Genomic DNA, 22,737 nt, shown 5'->3' on the forward strand with positions numbered 1-22,737 from the left:
ATTTCAAAACCATAAGCTGGTTAAGTGGATATCATTGCGTAACTCACTGGTGAAAATAAGTAATCCTCAGGTGGCCGCTGCACTTATTTACGCTAAAACTGCATGGGTCCCTGGACACATTTTTTTAAATGAAAGCCAAAATTTGCAGACGTGTGTGTTCGAAACATTTATTTCAATGGTATTAGTTAAACAATACTTAACAAGTAAAAGTGTCTAAGTTCGGGTGACCGAACATTATATACTCAGCGTGAGCTTCAATTGTACATGTCATTTCAGATAAATTACTTTTCTACATAACACGTGGCACCGCCCGTTAAAAAAAAATGTCCCCACATTTCCTCTTACAATAAAACTTGATAAGTGATATAACATTGACCCAAAACTATTTTTTGCTAAGGTATAGCTTATTATTCTAGCCCGCGACCCTTTTAAACTTGTTTTATATCTAAGTTGCCGTGGTATTTAACCTATCCCGTCCATTTTTACTAGAAATGTTTTCTGCTATAAGGAAAATATGTGTACAAAATTTCATAACGATATTTTAATTTTTCTTCGAGTTATGGCCCCCGAAACATAGAAAATTGCTTAGTCATAAAAGGGGCGGTGCCACTACCATTTTTTAAAATTTGAAGTTTTTCCTATTTATTGTTATAAAGCCACTTGGGAAATGAAATACCATTGATATAAAGCGCTTTTTTGCAAAGATATTGCTTATTTTATTCGTCCACGACCCTTTTAAAAATCGTTTATATAAAAGTAGGCGTGGTCATATTTACATATTTGTAAAATTGATTTTATCACAAGTGGGCGGTGCCACGCCCATTTTAAAAAATTTTTCCAAATTTTTATCAAGAATCTCAATGTCAGTCCACATGTCAAATTTCAACATTCTAGTTGTATTATTTACTAAATTATCAGGTTTTTTGTGTTTTCCAAAATTTTATATATATAAAAAGTGGACGTGGTTATCATCGGATTTCGCTCATTTTCAATACCAATCTATTCTGGGACCAGATAAGACAGTGTACCAAATTTGGTAAAGATATCACAATATTTACTCAAGTTATCGTGCTAACGGACGGACGGACGGATATATTTCGATACTGATATATGGAAGTCTATATCTATTTCGATTCCCTAATACCTGTACAACCAACCGTTATCCAATCAAAGTTAATATACTCTGTGTGCAAAGCACGCTCAGTATAAAAATGATGATAGTAAAAAACTTGGAGTTACTTCACCGTAGTGGGGTGACATACTCCCAAGTAAAAAACTCTGGGCTATGCCACTTGGACTATACCAAGGTACCGATGCAGATTGTTCGCAAATAGACCTCAATGATTACTTGCTAACTTAAAAACTGTCCCAAATTTTTTTATAATAAGCAGCTCATGCATTCTTGCTATTACTTTTCTCGGGCGTTTGCGTGTTATTTTAAATCGTTCAGTTCTTTCGATTCATTCAGTGAATTAATTCAGTATATTAATTTTAAATAACGGCGGCGAAACAAATTTTTTATCAAAAAAAATTTAGAAAAGTTTTTTGAATACGAAAGTGAAAATGCGAAATGTAGGCTATGTTCACATTTGCTAAAAAGCAAAAGATTATTTAACTTAAAAACGCATGTATTAAACGTTCATAAAATAAGTGAAGACGAATTCGCGTGTGAAAGTTGTGCCCTAAATCACAGCATCCAAAAAAAAAAAAAAAAAACCTAGAAAAAGCGTGATAAAAGTGGACATAAATAAGAAACAGTTATATATTTTTTTTGGGCCAATTTTTTGTTACAATTGTAATTATTTAGAGCTTTTCGGCCGATAAAATAAAGACAAAACACAAGGTTTCTCTTTTCCTCCTACGCGTTTCGACGAAATTGTTTCATATTCATCAGGGAGACTGTATATTTATCATAAAATATGACATAAAACAAAAAAACATTAACACATTAGTTAGAATTACACAATTCACATCACTCTGGTGTTAACATAATACTTACATCCAATTTATAACATTGAAACTTTAACATCTAACACATAAATAAACAAAACTTTACATTTAATTTACTGCCTCCATTCATGTTTCCTGCTTCGTCCATTGGCTGATAATGCCGTCATATAAGCGCAGTTTATATTGTTGACGTTTGACTTTGACTTTGACTTTGAAATTCATTGCAGTATTGATTTTTTGTTGTATTCGTAGAGCTTCCAGCGTTATTCGCGTTCGTCCTTTCCCCTCAACGTCTAATATTTTCGCGTTTTCGAAGTCCGCTGTGTGTCCTTTGTTGGTCAAATGTTCGCATAGTGCTGTTGTTGTTTTTCTATTTTTGCCGTCTAGTCTATGTTCGTTTATTCGTACACTTGGCGATCGCTTCGTCGTTCCAATGTATATTTGATTGCAAGTTTCTCCTGCGCTTCCATTACATTTTATTTCGTATACCACATTATGCTGCTGTTCATTGTCGATTTTGTATTTTGTTTGTGTAAAGATTGTGTTCAAAGTTCGATTTGGTTTATGCACAAATTTTATATTGTTGTTGCGTGTGATGCTATACAATGTTTTGTTGTCCGTTAATCCTGGTATGTGATTGACGCCTGCATATATTTGTTTTTCTTTTACATTTTTTTGTTCAGTGATGCTTTGCGCGCAGTTCGTTTGACTAATTGTTGTTGTTATCCATGCGTCTATTAATGTATTAGGGTAGCCATTCTTATATAAAATATTTTTAATTTTTTTTAAATTTGTGGTCATGAACTCCTGTTCACTTAAATTGTAGATTTACTTTATAAAGCTTATGGGCGTGTTCTTTTTTTGCATTCATGGGTGATTTGAATGGTAGTTTATCATTCTAGATGATGATACGACCTTAGCATACCAATTAGTTTTTAGGGTTTGGCTCGATTTTATAACTCCCATATCTAGGAAGGGCAACTTGTTGTTTTTCTCTTTCTCTACTGTAAATTTTATTTTGGTATGCTGGTTGTTTAGTGTTTTAAGTATTTCTTCCACGTCCTTAGTTTTAATTATAGCGAATATATGTATCATCTACATATTTGTTTATGTATTTGATATATATGTCCTTTAATTTAAGCTCAGCAATGCTGTCGTCAATTATCTTGTCTAAGACTATATCAGCTACAGTGCGCGATAGAGGATTCCCCATAGGCATGCCATATACTTGTTGGTAGAAGGTACCATCATAGGTGAAATAGTTGTTATCCCTCAAGCAGAATTTGAGACAGGCTTGAAATTGTTTCTTCGATAATGTTGTGTGCATTTCTAGGTTACCCCACTGTTTCATGATCGTATTTATCGCTAGATGAATTGGTATATTAGTAAAGAGGGATACCACGTCGAAAGATACTAGGATTTCATCTTCGGCAATTGTGGTATCGTTTAAGTTGCGCTTCAGTTGAAAAGAGTTTTTTATATTGAGACTATCCGAAATAATATGTTTCAGTGTTTTCCCTATGTACTTTGATAATTTGAAACATGGCACACTTACTGATGATGATATAGGTCTAGTGGGATGTTATCTGTGTATTTTTGGTAAGCCGTATAGTCTTGGGGCTGTGGCTGCAGTACAAGTAAATTTTTTTTTTAAATACAGACTAATATTCTTTTGTTTGTATATCTCGTTTATAATATTATTGTTTTTCCTTAATAATTATTGCGTTGGATCCGTTCGCATTGTTTTGTATGTTTGTCTGTCTTGCAATAATTGTTCCATTTTGTTTTTGTAACCTACCTTGCACATCATGACCGTTTTATTACCTTTATCCGCGTTCGTAATGATAGCTATGTCTTTGTGCTTCTTTATGAACTGTCTAGTGTTATCAAAAATTTTCAGTATCATTTCTTCTTTCGGGTTATTGCGTATCTTGTTTTTAAATGTATTAATTTTTGTTGCCATATTGCAACTAAGTGCATCTTTTTCTCTGTAATCTCCTATTGCTTGAATACCTTGTTCCAGGTCTGCAATTAAAAGAATAGAAGAAAATTGGTATTATCAGCCAATGGACGAAGCAGGAAACATGAATGGAGGCAGCAAATTAAATGTAAAGTTTTGTTTATTTATGTGTTAGATGTTGAAGTTTCAATGTTATAAATTGAATGTAAGTATTATGTTAACACCAGGGTGATGTGAATTGTGTAATTCTAACTAATGTGTTAATGTTTGTTTTGTTTTATGTCATATTTTATGATAAATATACAGTCTCCCTGATGAAGATGAAAAAAATGCATCGAAACGCGTAGGAGGAAAAGAGAAACCTTGTGTTTTGTCTTTATTTTATCGGCCGAAAACCTCCACATAATTACAAGAAGCAGGTATTCCGGTCGTATATCGGTTTGGAAACGGAAGATACTCTTCCGTTCCATGTTCTAGACTCCGATAATTTAAAAAATATCATAGAACCTCTTTGACGTGAACTCTCAGAAAAAAGTGGTAAAAAGATATTGATTAATAGCAGTAATTGTAAAAAAGTTTTGCATTCCATATCGGACAAGATAAGACAATATATGAAAATTGAACTTCACCAGCGCCTTATGTCGTTAAAAAAAATTTTGTTGCACTACACCGTTTTTGAAGAAGGATATGACGAGTATGACATTGACGAGGGAAACGAGATTTATTTAAAAAATATTAACAACTTTCAAAACTATTCGAAACTATATTTAGGAGACATTAAAATTTGCAGATGTGCCACACATACCGTTCAGCTCTGTGCATTAGATGTTATCAAGGATGCTGGGACAAAATGCTTTTTACTTTCGTGCAGAAACTTAACTAAATTTATTAAAAAGCAATCGAATGGGTATCGAGAGATTTTTGATTTAAAAAAAATACCGCTTCCTCAGCTCGACTGTGCAACGAGATGGGGGTCTACTTTTACAATGGTAACCTCATTAAAAAATGCGAAAGATGTGTTGATAAAAATGGAGTCGGTCAAAAATAAAAGTTCGGATGAAAATTTTGAGCTGACTGATCAGTTTTGGGACCTCATCGAAGCAAACAGTGTTGTTTTTGAGCCGCTGCAATACACAATTTTTAAATTTCAGCAGGAACAATTGCATTGCGGAAATTTTTATGCTAAATGGCTGAAATTCAAAATATGCACACAAAAAGTTCTCGAAAATAACTGTAATATATACATTGAAAAAATTGCAAAAAATCTTTTACAAAGTATGAAAATCGCACTTTAAAACTTTTAAATAATGAAATTTCAATATCCTGTCTTAAAGTTAGAAGCAACAACATATCTTAAATAAAAAACTATACGAACGATTACAAGGTATGAACAGTAACCTTGATTCACAAAAAAACGTAGAATTTTCAACTCCGTCATTAGAAAATAAGCAATACTCACAAAAGGCAGATGAATTTTTGAGTGAATATTTATTTCAAAACTTCCCACATACAAACAAAGCTAACATTGATGTACGTACAAAAATAGACAACTTGCAGCTTGCTTCAACCCGCGTAGATATCAACGTGCTTCACTTTTGGAAGGATAAACAATATAGCGATCCAGAGTTATACGCTTTATTAAACAATATTTGTTTCGCAGTCCCACCAACTCAGGTAATTTTTATACTCAGCTGAGCAGAGCTCACAGAGTATATTAATTTTGTTCGCATAACGGTAATCCGTAACGGCATAAACTTATTGAGATAGATATATACGCATATTGTCACTTGCGAAGCGAATATATTTGGCGAGTCGAACAGATTGGCGAATTCACATCAAATTTGCATTGTGAGTGGCGAATGAACTTATTCGACTGCCATGTGTCATTGCCATTCAAAAAAATTTAATTAGTTCATCCGAATTTAACGTTTCTGTCATCTGTTTTTATTATTTATTCGTGCACAAACAGAAATGTAAAAAACAAGTTTATTAAATAGTAATAAATAAAGTTAAAAATGTTTTATAACGTTGATCATTTTTCCGTTATTACCCGGAATATTGGTTTCACGCCCGTTATCACCCGGATTATTGGTTCCAAAAGACTGTCCTGTCGGGTTGGCGGCTTGTTGGAGGTTCAGTAGCTCATCCACGGATCTCTCTAGCGCAGATAAACTTCGCAGTGGCTACGGTCTCGCTGGGGTTTGTAGAAACCTTTTTTTTAAGCTTCAACTTATAATCTAACCAAACCTAGGACAAATATATTGGTAAGTATAAACTGACACGCAGAATACAGTTCAGTTACTACTAGAGGCCTGCACGGATACGATGGTTCGGGTATATAACTAAGTAAAGCTTCTGACAATTATCACATTGTCAGTTACTTTGGAAACTTGCATCGTGATATCGTACGGTTACTTTTGAAACTAACTGGTCAAGTATCTTATCGGGTATTATCAGAAAAATAGTAGGCGGTGGCTCGGAGCTAGGATCTAACCAAACCTAGGGCCCATCTCTGCACCCTTCACAGTAACATACCCGAGTAGATACATTAGCAGGTAAAGCTGCTTTACTCGAGTCGATTTCCTGGTAAATTTTCTCAAACAAAGTGCCTACTTGTATATGATGGTTTGTATTGAGTTCGGAGTCAAAAAAACCATCACTAATTCGACTCGTGTAAAACAGTCTTAAGTATCAAAAGTAACTCCAGTCAGTAACCGTACGATGCTACGATGCCACGATTCTGCGATGTATACTTTTGTATTATTCGTGCAGGTATATTCTTCTTACTTTGTTCCACTCGCGCCCGTTACGTATTGGAGGACCTATGGAGTTAAGATCCGTGGCGAAATGGTCCCACAATTCTGCCATGCTCCTCCTGGTCTCTCCAAATTTCCCCATGCCTCTGGCGACGTCTGGATTATTTTCCATCAGCTCGACCAGCTTTTGGAATTGCTGCGGCGTTGTTCTTTTCATTCTGAAAACTTCATTTATTCAAACCAATAACTCAATTTAATTTAATGAATTACTCACTTTTATTTATTTATTCAATTTATTTACTTTTTTCAATTGAAAACATTCAAATAAATGCCAATGCGTCCTTTTCTATTTTCAAGCGCGAACAAAATAAGCATTCGACAAATTTTGACAGATTTGGCGAAGCGAATATGATTTTTTCGCTTGTGGCAATTCGACAAATTCATCTTCGTCACTCATTCGACTTTTTTTTGCGGATTCGCTAGCGATTCGCATCTCGCAATTCGAGACCGCGAAATTCGACAAAATTTTTATTCGCTTCGCAAGTGACAATATGCGTAATAGACTTCTATATATCAAAATGATCTGGGCGAAAAAAGAAATTCATTTAGCCATGTTCGTCCGTCCGTCCGTCCGTAAACACGATAACTTGAGTAAATTTTGAGGTATCTTGATGAAATTTGGTATGAGTGTTTCTGGGCGCTCATCTCAGATCGCTATTTAAAATGAAGGAAATCGGACCATAATCACGCCCACTTTTTCGATATCGAAAATTTCGAAAAACCGAAAAAGTGCGATAATTCATTACCAAAGACGGCTAAAGTGATGAAACTTGGTAGGCAGGTTTACCTTATGACGCGGATTAGAAAATTTTTAAAATTTGGACAATGGGCGTGGCACCGCCCACTTTTAAAATAAGGTAATTTCAAAGTTTTGCAAGCTGTAATTTGGTAGTCGTTGAAGATATCATTATGAAATTTGGCAGGAACGTTACTCCTATTACTATATGTGTGCTAAATAAAAACTAACAAAATCGGATTACGAACACGCCCACTTTTGAAAAAAAAAATTTTGTAAGTAAAATGTTAACAAAAAATTGAATATCTTTACAGTATATAAGTAAATTATGTCAACATTCAACTGCAGTAATGACATGGTGCAACAAAATACAAAAATAAAAGAAAATTGCAAAATGGGTGTGGCTCCGCCCTTTTTCATTTAATTTGTCTAGAATACTTTTAATGCCATAAGTCGAACAAAATTTTACCAATCCATGTGAAATTTGGTAGGGGCATAGATTCTATGACGATAATCGGTTGAAGCCACGCCCAGTTTTTATACACAGTCGACCGTCTGTCCTTCCGCACGGCCGTTAACACGATAACTTGAGCAAAAATCGATATATCTTTACTAAACTTCGTTCACGTACTTATCTGAACTCACCTTATCTTGGTATAAAAAATGGCCGACATCCGACTATGACCACGTCCACTTTTTCGATATCGAAAATTACGAAAAATTAAAAAAAATGCCACACTTCTATACCAAATATCAAAAAAGGGATGAAACATGGTAATTGCATTGGCTTATTGACGCAAAAGATAACTTTGGGAAAAACTTTGTAAAATGGGTGTTACATCTACCATATTAAGTAGAAGAAAATGTAAAAGTTCTGCATGGCGAAATCAAAAGCTCTTGGAATCTTGGCAGGAACAGTATCGTGGTATTGCATATATAAATAAATTAGCGGTACCCGACAGATAATGTTCTGGGTCACCCTGGTCCACATTTTGGTCGATATCTCGAAAACACCTTCATATATACAACTAAGGGCCACTCCCTTTTAAAACCCTCACTAGTACCTTTAATTTGATAACCATATCGTACAAACACGTTATAGAGTCACCCCTGGTCCACCTTTATGGCGATATCTCGAAAAGGCTTCCACCTATAGAACTAAGGCCCATTCCCTTTTAAATAATCATTAACACCTTTCATTTGATACCCATATCGTACAAACGCATTCTAGAGGCACCCCTGGTCTACGTTTATGTCGATATCTCGAAAAGGCGACCACCTATAGAACTAAGGCCCACCCTCTCTTAAAATACTCATTAACACCTTTCATTTGATACCCATATCGTACAAACACATTCAAGAGTCACCCCTGGTCCACCTTTATTGCGATATCTCGAAAAGGCGTCCACCTATAGAACTAAGGCCCACTGCCTTTAAAAATACATATTAACACCTTCCATTTGATACCCATATCGTACAAACACATTCTAGAGTCACTCCTGGTCCACCTTTATGGCGATATCGAAAAGGCGTACGGCTATAGAACTAGGGCCACTCCCTTTTAAAATACTCATTAGCACCTTTCATTTGATACCCATATCGTACAAACACATTCTAGAGTCACCCTGGTCCACCTTTATTGCGATATCTCGAAAAGGCGTCCACCTATAGAACTAAGGCCCACTGCCTTTAAAAATACATGTTAACACCTTCCATTTGATACCCTTATCATACAAACACATTCTAGAGTCACTCCTGGTCCACCTTTATGGCGATATCGAAAAGGCGTCCATCTATAGAACCAGGGCCACTCCCTTTTAAAATACTCATTAGCACCTTTCTTTTGATACCCATGTTATACAAACACATCCCAGGGTTACCCTAGGTTCATTTTCTTACATGGTGATTTTCCCTTATTTTGTCTCAAAAGTTCTCAGCTGAGTATGTAATGTTCGGTTACACCCGAACTTAGCATTCCTTACTTGTTTTTATGTAGTTTTGTTTTATGGAATTTTTGTACAGTTCTTGTTTCGATTTTAATTTAATTATTATTTTGTTTTACATTTTGGGTGTTGGACCAAAGATGGCTGCGAAGGACCATGAGTAACTGGCCTCTCTTCGCTACACTGTACTACTTCTACAACAAAAAATCAATACTGCAATGAATTTCAAAGAAGACGTCAACAATATAAACTGCGCTTGTGTGACGGCATTATCAGCCAATGGACGAAGCAGGAAACATGAATGGAGGCAGTAAATTAAATGTAAAGTTTTGTTTATTTATGTGTTAGATGTTAAAGTTTCAATGTTATAAATTAAACGTAAGTATTATGTTAACACCAGAGTGATGTGAATTGTGTAATTCTAACTAATGTGTTAATTTTTGTTTTGTTTTATGTCATATTTTATGATAAATATACAGTCTCCCTGATGAAGATGAAAAAATTTCATCGAAACGCGTAGGAGGAAAAGAGAAAACTTGTGTTTTGTCTTTATTTTATCGGCCGAAAAGCTCCAAATAATTACAAGAAACAGGTATTCCGGTCGTATATCGGTCTTCCGTTCCATGTTCTAGACTCCGATAATTTAAAAAATATCATAGAACCCCTTTGCCGTGGACTCTCAGAAAAAGGGGGTAAAAAGATAGTGTTTAATAGCAGTAATTGTAAAAAAGTTTTGCATTCCATGTCGGACAACATACGACAATCTATGAAAATTGAACTTCACCAGTGCCTTATGTCGTTAAAAAAATTTTGTCGCACTGCACCGTTTTTGAAGAAGGATATGGCTAGTATGACATTGACGAGTGAAACGAGATTTATTTAAAAAATATTAACAACTTTCAAAACTATTCGGAACTATATTTAGGAGACATTAAAATTTGCAGATGTGCCACACATACCGCACAGCTCTGTGCATTAGATGTTATCAAGGAGGCTGAGACAAAATCCTTTTTACTTTCGTGCAGAAACTTAACTAAATTTATTAAAAAGCAATCGAATGGGTATCGAGAGATTTTTGATTTAAAAAAATTACCACTTCCTCAGCTCGACTGTGCAACGAGATGGGGGTCTACTTTTACAATGGTGACCTCATTAAAAAATGCGAAAGATGTGTTGATAAAAATGGAGTCGGTCAAAAATAAAAGTTTGGATGAAAATTTTGAGCTGACTGATCAGTTTTGGGACCTCATCGAAGCAAACAGTGTTGTTTTTGAGCCGCTGCAATACACAATTCTTAAATTTCAGCAGGAACAATTGCATTGCGGACATTTTTATGCTAAATGGCTGAAATGCAAAAAATGCACACAAAAAGTTCTCGAAAATAACTGTAATATATACATTGAAAAAATTGCAAAAAATATTTTACAAAGTATGGAAAATCGCACTTTAAAACTTTTAAATAATGAAATTTCAATATCCTGTCTTTACCTTGATCCACGGCTTAATCACATTTTGAGTGCGACGAAAAAGTTAGAAGCAACAACATATCTTAAATAAAAAAGGACGTGTGGCACTCGGGGACTGCCGCGGTAAAGCCATTGCATATTATTAACTTATGCAATTATAATATTTATGCAACATTTTGTTTTCTTTCATATTAATTCAAGTTTTGTCTTTGATATTAATTCAAGTTAACCTTTTTAAGCGTGGTGACCGATAAGAAAACAAATTTTTTACTTTTATTGAATAAACGAGAAGTTAATATTTAACTTTCACTTTAACTTTAACTTTACTCTTAACTTTAACTTTCACTTTAAGTTTAACTTTAACTTTAACTTTAACATTCACTTTAACTTTAACTTTAACTTTAACTTTAACTTTAATTTTAACTTTAATTTTAACTTTAACTTTAACTTTAACTGTAACTTTAAATTTAACTTTAACTTTAACTTTAACCTTAACTTTAACTTTGACTTTAACTTTAACTTTAACTTTAACTTTAACCTTAACTTTAACTTTAATTTTGACTTTAACTTTAACTTTCATTTTAACCTTAACTTTAACCATAACTTTCGCTTTAACTTTAACATTCACTTTAACTTTAATTTTAACTTTAACTTTAACTTTAACTTTAACCTTAACTTTAACTTTAACTTTATTTTTAACTTTAACTTTCGCTTTAACTTTAACTTTAAATTTAACTTTAACTTTAATTTTAACTTTAACTTTAATTTTAACTTTAACTTTAACATTCACTTTAACTTTAACTTTAGCTTTAACTTTAACTTTAACTTTAACTTTAACCTTAAAACAACAAAGGAAGATAAAAGTATAGAAAGCGAGAAAGAAAGGGGCGATGAAGCGGTGTTCAAGAAGAGCACTAAAGTGCTGAGATCGCCGGTTTTAACAACCCCCGCTAAAGCGACCTTGTCGGTAATGCCCACACAAGGCACCGAATCGGCGGAAAAGACAAAGGCGGCGAAAGCACAGCTGCGCAATAACCCCAGCCAGTCAACACCTGCTACTGCAAGGGAAAAAGCGTCGGTCAGCTCACCCAGTGTCGTTGCACAGCGCGCTGTTGGGAAGGAGAAACGTGCGACTCCGCCAAGAGGCTCACTCTCATACACAAGCCTCGAAGGGAAGAGCCAAGACGAACTGCTGGAGTACGCGGTATCAGGACATAAAAACCGGTATGGCTCTTCTCGAGGAAGCGTTAAGCTGCATGGGATCGTTAAGGGCCCAAAAGGTAGATGAGAGCAGAGAATCGGGCCGAAAAAGCAAGAGGGCACGAACGAGCTCAGATTCCCACTCGGAGGACTTGGAAGCCAAAAAGAAACGAGATGAAGGAACAAATACGCTTTCACAAGGTGAGTCTTGGTCCAATGTAGCGCGCCGGAGGCTGAAACAGCGGGCCCAGCCAGCCAAGCCGGCAACCCCCGTCCAAGCTCCTAAAGCTCAAAAACGGGCGAGAAAGAGGAGACAAGCAGCAACTTTTGTGGTAAAACCTGTGGAAGGCAAAAGCTATGCCCAGGCACTAGGGGCCATACGCGGCCAGCTCCGCCCTAATGACTAGGTACGATGGTACGGTCAGTACGAAAAACCAAATCTGGTAACGTACTGATTGAAACGGCGCGCTGCAGTGACGAGACGGCCTTCAGAGCAGCTATAGGTAGTGCAGTAGGAGAGGTCGGTGAAGCACAACAGCTCTCCAAGCGGATGAAGTTGGAAGTACTTGGCATGGACTGTCTCACAACTGAAACAGAAATCCAAGACGCAATAAGGAGGGAGGTCAGAAAAGAAGAAATCACTAGACCTCTCCGTGTCTCTGTGTTCGCAGCAAACCAAAGAGAACAGAAAATGGCGGTCGTCGAAGTGGACGAGAATATTGGCAACGCCCTACTCAAAAAAGGTAAAATTCCTATCGGATGGATACAGTGCCGAATCAGACAGCGAGCAGAAGTACAACGCTGCTTTAGGTGTCTCGGCTACGGACACCGGAAGGCAGAATGCAAGGGTCCAGACAGGAGTAACGCCTGCTGGAAGTGTGGGCAAAGCGGCCACAAAGCTTCGGCCTGTACCGCAGCTCCAAAATGTTACCTGTGTAATACACAGAAGCTCGATCGTGTCCCTGGATCTGGAGCATGCAGCATTTTCAGAGCGGCACTCGCTGTTGCAAAGGCCAAAGTCTCAATCCAATAGTGATTAGTTTTATCCAAGGCAACCTAAACCGGAGCAGACTTGCTGATGAGCTACTGCAACAGTTGGTCTTAGATCATAAAGCTAACAGCGTTATCATCAGCGAACCCTATAGAGCCCGAAATGATTGGCATATAGACAACACCGGCACCGCCGCAATCTGGATGACAGATGCAAACGCCAATATTGTGAACCGTTTTGCCGGACAAGGCTACGTCCGCCTAACTACGAATAATACCACAATAGTAAGCTGCTAATTGTCCCCGAATGATCCCATTCAAACGTTCAGGGACAAGCTTGAACTTATTGAAGACGACCTGAGGGACTTAACTAGTAACCTGGTTGTGGTGGGAGACTTTAACGCAAGAGCCGTCGAATGGGGAATGCCGCAGACTAACACCCGTGGAAGGTTAGTCCTTGAGATGGCAGCCAGGCTCGGTTTGAACGTGCTTAACACTGGTACGACCCCTACATACCGACGGCCAGGCTTTGGATACTCGATCCCCGATGTAACACTAGTGTCAGAAATCCTGCTGCTGACCGCTGCTGGATGGAGAGTCATAGAGGATCTGACTGGCAGCGATCACAACTACATCACTTTCCACCTAAACGATCCCGGTCAGAGGCAGATTCCGAACGGGCCACGCAGAACAAAAGCATGGGACGCATCCAAGGTCGACTCTGCCACGTTCTCCGCATCAGTACTGGGGGATGCCCGACGGATAATCAACAACTCCAGTCCGACGGAAGAAAAGACAATGAGCTGTCTTCGCCACGCTTGCAACCTCTCTATGCCACGGAGGGGAGTGTGGAGGGGTAAAAAGCAGGTATACTGGTGGAATAGCGAAATCGCGGAGCTGCGGAAAATATGCCACAGGATGCGAAGGCTAGCAACTCGCGCGCGCGGCAGGCCTGAGGCTCTAGAAAAGTCGGAAGCGTACAAAGGAGCGAAGAAAGCTCTTAGTGCTGCCATTAAGCAAAGCAAGCTTAAGTGCTGGAAAGCGCTTTGCGAGGAAGTGGATCGAGACCCATGGGGGCAGGGATATAAGATAGTAATGAAGAAGTTCCGTCCGCCAAAGCAGCTGATGGACGAGAACCAAATAAGGAACATTGTGGATTGCCTGTTTCCCACCCAACTGCCTAGGGAGGGCGGGTACGTTACCCATGAAGATCGCAACGTGGAACCATTCCAAGAAGAAGAGCTTAAAACTGCCGTGCGAACTATGAAGCCTAAGAAAGCATCTGGGCCCGACGGAATACCCGCGGAGGCAATTAGACTAGCTGCAAACGACTGCCCAGAACTTATGTTGCACATGTACAACAAATGTCTCGAAGAAAGAACTTTCCCCACCATATGGAAGACAGCACGACTGGTTCTCATTCCAAAAGGGAAAGGAGATCCCAACTCTCCATCATCCTACCGTCCCCTATGTATGTTGGACACAGCAGGGAAATTGATGGAGAGTCTCCTGAAGCAACGCCTCACCAGAGCGTTACAGGACGCCGGAGGACTGTCGCCCAGACAGCATGGTTTTCGGAGGGGGCACTCCACAATCGTTATAGACGCAGTCAAGAAAGCCGAGACAGCGTGCCACAGAGCAAGACCTATAGTGTTGCTGGCCACGCTGGACGTCAAAAACGCTTTTAACTCAGCTAGGTGGGAGGACATGCTGGAGGCACTAGAAAGCACTTTCAAAGTACCGCAATATTTATTAGAAATTTTAAGGGACTACCTAAGAGAGAGGTATCTAATATATGAAAGTACTCACGGTCAAAAAAAGGTAAAAATAACAGGTGGAGCAGCCCAGGGTTCGGTACTAGGTCCCGATCTCTGGAATATAACTTACGACAGTCTTCTTCGATTAGACATGCCAGAAAGCACCTTCCTCGTTGCCTTTGCAGACGACGTGGCAGCTGTGATAACAGCACCAAGCTGCGAGCTGGCACAGCTAAAATTAAACCAGGTCATGCGTAAATAGGTGGATGGCTGAGCACGGTCTGCAGTTAGCAACAGCCAAAACGGAGATCGTCATCCTCACAAAGAGACGTATTCCCACTACCAGGAACATGATGGTTGGGGACCAGCCAATAGAAACACTTGCTTCAACGAAATATCTGGGAGTGAGGTTAGACAGCAAACTCAACTTCTCGGATCACATACGAGGGGCCTGCGAAAGAGCTGCGCGCATAATAGCGCAGTTGAGTAGATTAATGGCAAACACAGGTGGCCAAAAGCCATGCACAAGGAAGTTGCTTGCATCAGCCTCGTATTCTATACTCTTATATGGTGCAGAAATCTGGGCGAACGCAATGAAATACCGGAAGAACCGAGTCGCCCTCACCTCGGTCCAACGCAGAGGGGCGCTGCGAATATCTTCGGCTTACCGTACGGTATCAGCTGAAGCTGTCCTGGTCTTTGCGGGAACCATACCGATATATCTTCTCGTTGAGGAAAGAAAAACAATATATGACAACGGATCGCAAGCAAGTAGAGCTGCTGTTGCCATGCAGGCGCGAGAAGAATCGATCCGACGTTGGCAAGGTCAGTGGAGGAACAGCATCGTAGGAAAGTGGACTAGGGAACTAATCCCTGAACTGAATCCATGGTTGAAGCGACCGCACGGAGAGGTAGACTTTTACCTGACCCAGTTTCTAACGGGACATGGTTACTTCCGCAAATACCTACACAGAATGGGTAAGGTTGATAGCCCGAGCTGCCTGTACTGTGGGGAAATAGACGATGTACGCCACACCTTCTTCGAATGCAGGCACTTCTCCCATCAGCGAAGGAGGGTAGAAGATGTACTTGGCGACCTATCCCCGGGCAGTCTCATTAATAACATGACCTGTCGAAGAGACAGATGGGATACGGTCAGCACATATGTGAGGTATATACTTACCAGTACACGAGAAGACGGATGCCTAGCCCATTAGCGTGAGAGTAGCCATAGAGCTCACGTAGCGCGCACCCGTACCCGAAGTAATGCTAAACGCGGTCACAGGTACGGGGATTAGCGCGGGCCGTGGGAGGTTAGGTTTTAGTGGGTAGGCCTTCATGAAGAAGGGAGTCCTACACTCGGAGAGTCTCGCAGTGAGGCTTAAATATCCCGGTCAGTGCATAAAGCATTTCCTCCTTCCACGAAACAAAAAAAAAAAAAAGAAACCTTAGTTTTAACTTTAACTTTCACTTTCACTATCACTTTCACTTTAACTTTCACTTTAACTTTAACTTTATTTTTAACTTTAGCTTTCGCTTTAACTTTAACATTCACTTTAACTTTATGATCCGGGGTGGGCGTGAGCTTAGCACCTGCTAACAAGCCAACCTAATAAAAACGCACGCAAGTCATTTCTGCCAAAAATGTCTCATGCACATACAACTTGTATGAGAGCAACTCAAATTGAATTTGCTGCGTGAAAACCTAACTCGACTTCCAATTTTTGTTCTCCGTGACATTTAGATTTGACGTTTGCACACATGCTTTACATTGTCGCAACGCATGCTTATTTGGGTAGGGCAGAAAACGCCGGTTGTTTGCGTGCGCTAAAAAAACGCAGTGCGGTTTTATTAGGTTGGCTTGTAAGCGACCATATATGTATACGATAAGCGATAGCACAATGGCTACTTCGTGAAAATCAACGACAGCTCTTTAAGTTTGATTTCGATGTTCGTACGGTGAGGAAGTGTCGCACGCGCGCTTAAAACATACTACCAAAGAGTGCGTGTGACACGTGTTCACCGTTCAAGCATTGAAATCAAACTAAATAAATAATTTATTTTGCTTTCGTGCTCGCTACGCGTTCGTATTTACTAACACATTCTCAATTTGGTAACCGAGTAAATGTAGTGGTGCCCACCACTGTTTATGATAGAGATCCAATTTTATGTATTTGGCCTGTTGCTAACACCGAACCTTTACGAACCTTTTCGAACCTTTTCGAGCCTTTTCAGATCTTTTTTAACAAATATCCGTTACGGTTTTTTTTGATTTAGGCGCCAAGCCCGCGATAAAATCTATGCAATAGCTTAAAAACTATACGAACGATTACAAGGTATTGTTACGAATATTAGCAAAAAATAAGGAGTGCTGCCGTCTCTAAGCCGATGCTAAGCAGTGACGTGAATGCACATCAATAATTAAATCATTATGTATCTACATAAACGAAACAATAACTGCGTCTACGTATATGTACCATGTACGTATACGAGCAGCGGAGAGTCAATGCACTAACACATGCATATATCTGAGATAATCCTATAAGTATGCAATGAGAAAAACTATAAAATTGTGCAATTGTAGTTACAGCTAAGAAGTTTGAGAGCTCATGGACAATGCTAGTAGATTCTAGAAAATGCGAACGAGGAAACCAAAGAGTACAAAAGGCGACAGATGTAGAGGCGCTGGAATTCAGTTTGATTTGTCAAGCAGTTACGACTAAGACGATATCTAGCGAGCAATAGCAGTATTATTTTGAATAGTGGAGTTTCATTTCAGCTATCAGTTTGGTTATTAAGCTATTCGTTGCACAGTTTGAGTGTTATTGTGAAGTATTTTAATAAAGGCCATTTTTCCATTATTCAATATTGAAGTTATTTATTCAACAGTTTAGCGATACGAACCTAGCAAAAGGGTAAATAAGAGGATTTGCAGCAAAATCGTTACAGTATGAACAGTAACCTTGATTCACAAAAAAACGTAGAATTTTCAACTCCGTCATTAGAAAATAAGCAATACTCACAAAAGGCAGATGAATTTTTGAGTGAATATTTATTTCAAAACTTCCCACATACAAACAAAACTAACATTGATGTACGTACAAAAATAGACAACTTGCAGCTTCCTTTAACCGGCGTAGATATCAACGTGCTTCACTTTTGGAAGGATAAACAATATAGCGATCCAGAGTTATACGCTTTATTAAACAATATTTGTTTCGCAGTCCCACCAACTCAGGTAATTTTTATACTCAGCTGAGCAGAGCTCACAGAGTATATTAATTTTCTTCGCATAACGGTAATCCGTAACGGCATAAACTTATCGAGATAGATATAGACTTCTATATATAAAAATGATCTGGGCGAAAAAAGAAATTCATTTAGCCATGTTCGTCCGTCCGTCCGTCCGTAAACACGATAACTTGAGTAAAATTTGGTATGAATGTTTCTGGGCGCTCATCTCAGATCGCTATTTAAAATGAACGAAATCGGACCATAATCACGCCCACTTTTTCGATATCGAAAATTTCGAAAAACCGAAAAAGTGCGATAATTCATTACCAAAGACGGCTAAAGTGATGAAACTTGGTAGGTGGGTTGACCTTATGACGCGGATTAGAAAATTTTTAAAATTTGGACAATGGGCGGTGCCACGCCCACTTTTAAAATAAGGTAATTTCAAAGTTTTGCAAGCTGTAATTTGGCAGTCGTTGAAGAATTATGAAATTTGGCAGGAACGTGATTCCTATTACTATATGTGTGCTAAATAAAAACTAACAAAATCGGATTACGAACACGCCCACTTTAAAAAAAAAAAATTTTGTAAGTAAAATGTTAACAAAAAATTGAATATCTTTACAGTATATAAGTAAATTATGTCAACATTCAACTGCAGTAATGATATGGTGCAACAAAATACAAAAATAAAAGAAAATTTCAAAATGGGCGTGGTTCCGCCCTTTTTCATTTAATTTGTCTAGAATACTTTAAATGCCACAAGTCGAACAAAATTTTACCAATCCATGTGGTAGGGCATAGATTCTATGACGATAACTGTTTTCTGTGAAAACGGGCGAAATCGGTTGAAGCCACGCCCAGTTTTTATACACAGTCGACCGTCTGTCCTTCCGCACGGCCGTTAACACGATAACTTGAGCAAAAATCGATATATCTTTACTAAACTTCGTTCACGTACTTATCTGAACTCACCTTATCTTGGTATAAAAAATGGCCGAAATCCGACTATGACCACGCCCACTTTTTCGATATCGAAAATTACGAAAAATTAAAAAAATGCCACACTTCTATACCAAATATCAAAAAAGGGATGAAACATGGTAATTGGGTTTTACATCTACCATATTAAGTAGAAGAAAATGTAAAAGTTCTGCAAGGCGAAATCAAAAGCCTTTGGAATCTTGGCAGGAACAGTATCGTGGTATTGCATATATAAATAGATTAGCGGTACCCGTCAGATAATGTTCTGGGTCACCCTGGTCCACATTTTGGTCGATATCTCGAAAACACCTTCATATATACAACTAAGGGCCACTCCCTTTTAAAACCCTCACTAGTACCTTTAATTAGATACCCATATTGTAAAAACACGTTATAGAGTCACCCCTGGTCCACCTTTATGGCGATATCTCGAAAAGGCTTCCACCTATAGAACTAAGGCCCACTGCCTTTAAAAATACATATTAACACCTTCCATTTGATACCCATATCGTACAAACACATTCTAGAGTCACTCCTGGTCCACCTTTATGGCGATATCGAAAAGGCGTCCACCTATAGAACTAGGGCCACTCCCTTTTAAAATACTCATTAGCACATTTCATTTGATACCCGTTTCGTACAAACACATTCTGCAGTCACCCCTGGTCCACCTTTATGGCGACATCCCGAAATGGCGTACACCTATAGAACTATGGTCCTTTTAAAATACTCATTAACACCTTTCATTTGATACCGATATCGTACAAACACATTCTGGAGTCACCCCTGGTCCACCTTTATTGCGATATCTCGAAAAAGCGTACACCTGTAGAACTATGGTCCACTCCCTTTTAAAAAACTCATTAACACCTTTCATTTGATACCCATATCGTAAAAACACATTCTGGAGTAACCCCTGGTCCACCTTTATTGCGATATCCCGAAAAGTCGTACACCTATAGAACTATGGTCCACTCCCTTTTAAAATACTCATTAACACCTTTTATTTGATACCCATATCGTACAAACACATTCTGGAGTAACCCCTGGTCCACCTTTATTGCGATATCTCGAAAAGGCGTCCACCTATAGAACTAAGGCCCACAGCCTTTTAAAATACATATTAACACCTTCCATTTGATACCCATATCGTAAAAACACATTCTAGAGTCACTCTTGGTCCACCTTTATGGCGATGTCTCGAAAAGGCGTCCACCTATAGAACTAAGGGCACTCCCTTTTAAAATACTCATTAACACCTTTCATTTGATACCCATGTCATACAAACACATTCTGGAGTCACCCCTGGTCCACCTTTATGGCGACATCCCGAAATTGCGTATACCTATAGAACTGTGGCCCACTCCCTTTTAAAATACTCTTTAATACCTTCCATTTGATACTCATGTCATACAAACACATCCCAGGGTTACCCTAGGTTCATTTTCTTACATGGTGATTTTCCCTTATTTTGTCTCCAAAGCTCTCAGCTGAGTATGTAATGTCCGGTTACACACGAACTTAGCCTTCCTTACTTGTTTTTGTGTAGTTTTGTTTTATGGCACTTTTGTATAGTTCTTGTTTTATATTTTTATTTTTAGCAGGAACGAAAATTCGATTTTAATTTAATTATTATTTTGTTTTTACATTTTGGGTGTTGGGCCAAAGATGGCTGCGAAGGACCATGAGTAACTGGCCTCGCTTCGCTACACTGTACTACTTCTACAACAAAAAAATCAATACTGCAATGAATTTCAAAGAAGACGTCAACAATATAAACTGCGCTTATATGACGGCATTATCAGCCAATGGACGAAGCAGGAAACAAGAATGGAGGCAGTAAATTAAATGTAAAGTTTTGTTTATTTATGTGTTAGATGTTAAAGTTTCAATGTTATAAATTAAATGTAAGTATTATGTTAACACCAGAGTGATGTGAATTGTGTAATTCTAACTAATGTGTTAATTTTTGTTTTGTTTTATGTCATATTTTATGATAAATATACAGTCTCCCTGATGAAGATGAAAAAATTTCATCGAAACGCGTAGGAGGAAAAGAGAAACCTTGTGTTTTTTCTTTATTTTATCGGCCGAAAATCTCCAAATAATTACAAGAAAGAGGTATTCCGGTCGTATATCGGTTTGGAAACGGACGATAGTTTTCCGTTCCATGTTCTAGACTCCGCTAATTTAAAAAATATCATAGAACCCCTTTGCCGTGGACTCTCAGAGAAAAATGGTAAAAAGATAGTGATTAATAGCAGTAATTGTAAAAAAGTTTTGCATTCCATATCGGACAACATACGACAATCTATGAAAATTGAACTTCACCAGCGCCTTATGTCGTTAAAAAAATTTTGTCTCATTGCACCGTTTTTGAAGAAGGATATGACGAGTATACATTGACGAGGGAAACGAGATTTATTTTAAAAATATTAACAACTTTCAAAACTATTCGGAACTATATTCAGGAGACATTAAAATTTGCAGATATGCCACACATACCGCACAGCTCTGTGCATTAGATGTTATCAAGGAGGCTGAGAGAAAATCCTTTTTACTTTCGTGCAGAAACTTAACTAAATTTATTAAAAAGAAATCGAATGGGTATCGAGAGATTTTTGATTTAAAAAAATTACCACTTCCTCAGCTCGACTGTGCAACGAGATGGGGGTCTACTTTTACAATGGTAACCTCATTAAAAAATTCGAAACATGTGTTGATAAAAATGGAGTCGGTCAAAAATAAAAGTTTGGATGAAAATTTTGAGCTGACTGATCAGTTTTGGGACCTCATCGAAGCAAACAGTGTTGTTTTTGAGCCGCTGCAATACACAATTTTTAAATTTCAGCAGGAACAATTGCATTGTGGAAATTTTTATGCTAAATGGCTGAAATGCAAAATATGCACACAAAAACTTCTCGAAAATAACTGTAATATATACATTGAAAAAATTGCAAAAAATCTTTTACAAAGTATGAAAAATCGAACTTTAAAACTTTTAAATAATGAAATTTCGATATCTTGTCTTTACCTTGATCCACGGCTTAATCACATTTTGAGTGCGACGAAAAAGTTAGAAGCAACAACATATGTTAAATAAAAAACTATACGAACGATTACAAGGTATGAACAGTAACCTTGATTCACAGTAAAACGTAGAATTTTCAACTCCGTCATTAGAAAATAAGCAATACTCACAAAAGGCAGATGAATTTTTGAGTGAATATTTATTTCAAAACTTCCCACAAACAAAAAAAGCTAACATTGATGTACGTACAAAAATAGACAACGTGCAGCTTCCTTTAACCGGCGTAGATATCAACGTGCTTCACTTTTGGAAGGATAAACAATATAGCGATCCAGAGTTATACGCTTTAAACAATATTTGTTTCGCAGTCCCACCAACTCAGGTAATTTTTATACTCAGCTGAGTACAGCTCACAGAGTATATTAATTTTGTTCGCATAACGGTAGTCCGTAACGGCATCAACTTAAGCTGGAGTCATTGGTGACGTTTGTCGTATCGCTGTAGTCGTATCCCTAACGTAATCAGCTGTTTATCGTTACGACGGTAAACCAAAACCCAATTGGTTGGCTACGGTACGGTTACGACCTTAGCGGCACCAATAATCGATTGCATTGATTCTCATAAGGTTGGTCGAATCAGCTGTTAAAAGGTTGCCGATACGGTTACCGAT

The 22,737-nt window shown here is 38.1% G+C and overlaps 1 protein-coding gene across 1 annotated transcript in view; it reads left to right on the forward strand.

The window, feature by feature from the left end:
• Pof (Painting of fourth) overlaps window positions 1–9,934 on the forward strand; it is a 73,871-nt gene extending 63,937 nt beyond the window's left edge. Inside the window, exon 5 of the mRNA XM_067773221.1 lies at window positions 9,546–9,934. The gene's annotated coding sequence lies outside the window, so the exon portion shown is untranslated. The remainder of the gene's footprint in view (window positions 1–9,545) is intronic.
• The last annotated feature ends 12,803 nt before the right edge of the window (window positions 9,935–22,737 follow it).

This window comes from Eurosta solidaginis, chromosome 3, assembly GCF_040869045.1.
Source record: "Eurosta solidaginis isolate ZX-2024a chromosome 3, ASM4086904v1, whole genome shotgun sequence".
In the NCBI taxonomy this organism is placed as follows: Eukaryota; Metazoa; Arthropoda; class Insecta; order Diptera; family Tephritidae; genus Eurosta; species Eurosta solidaginis.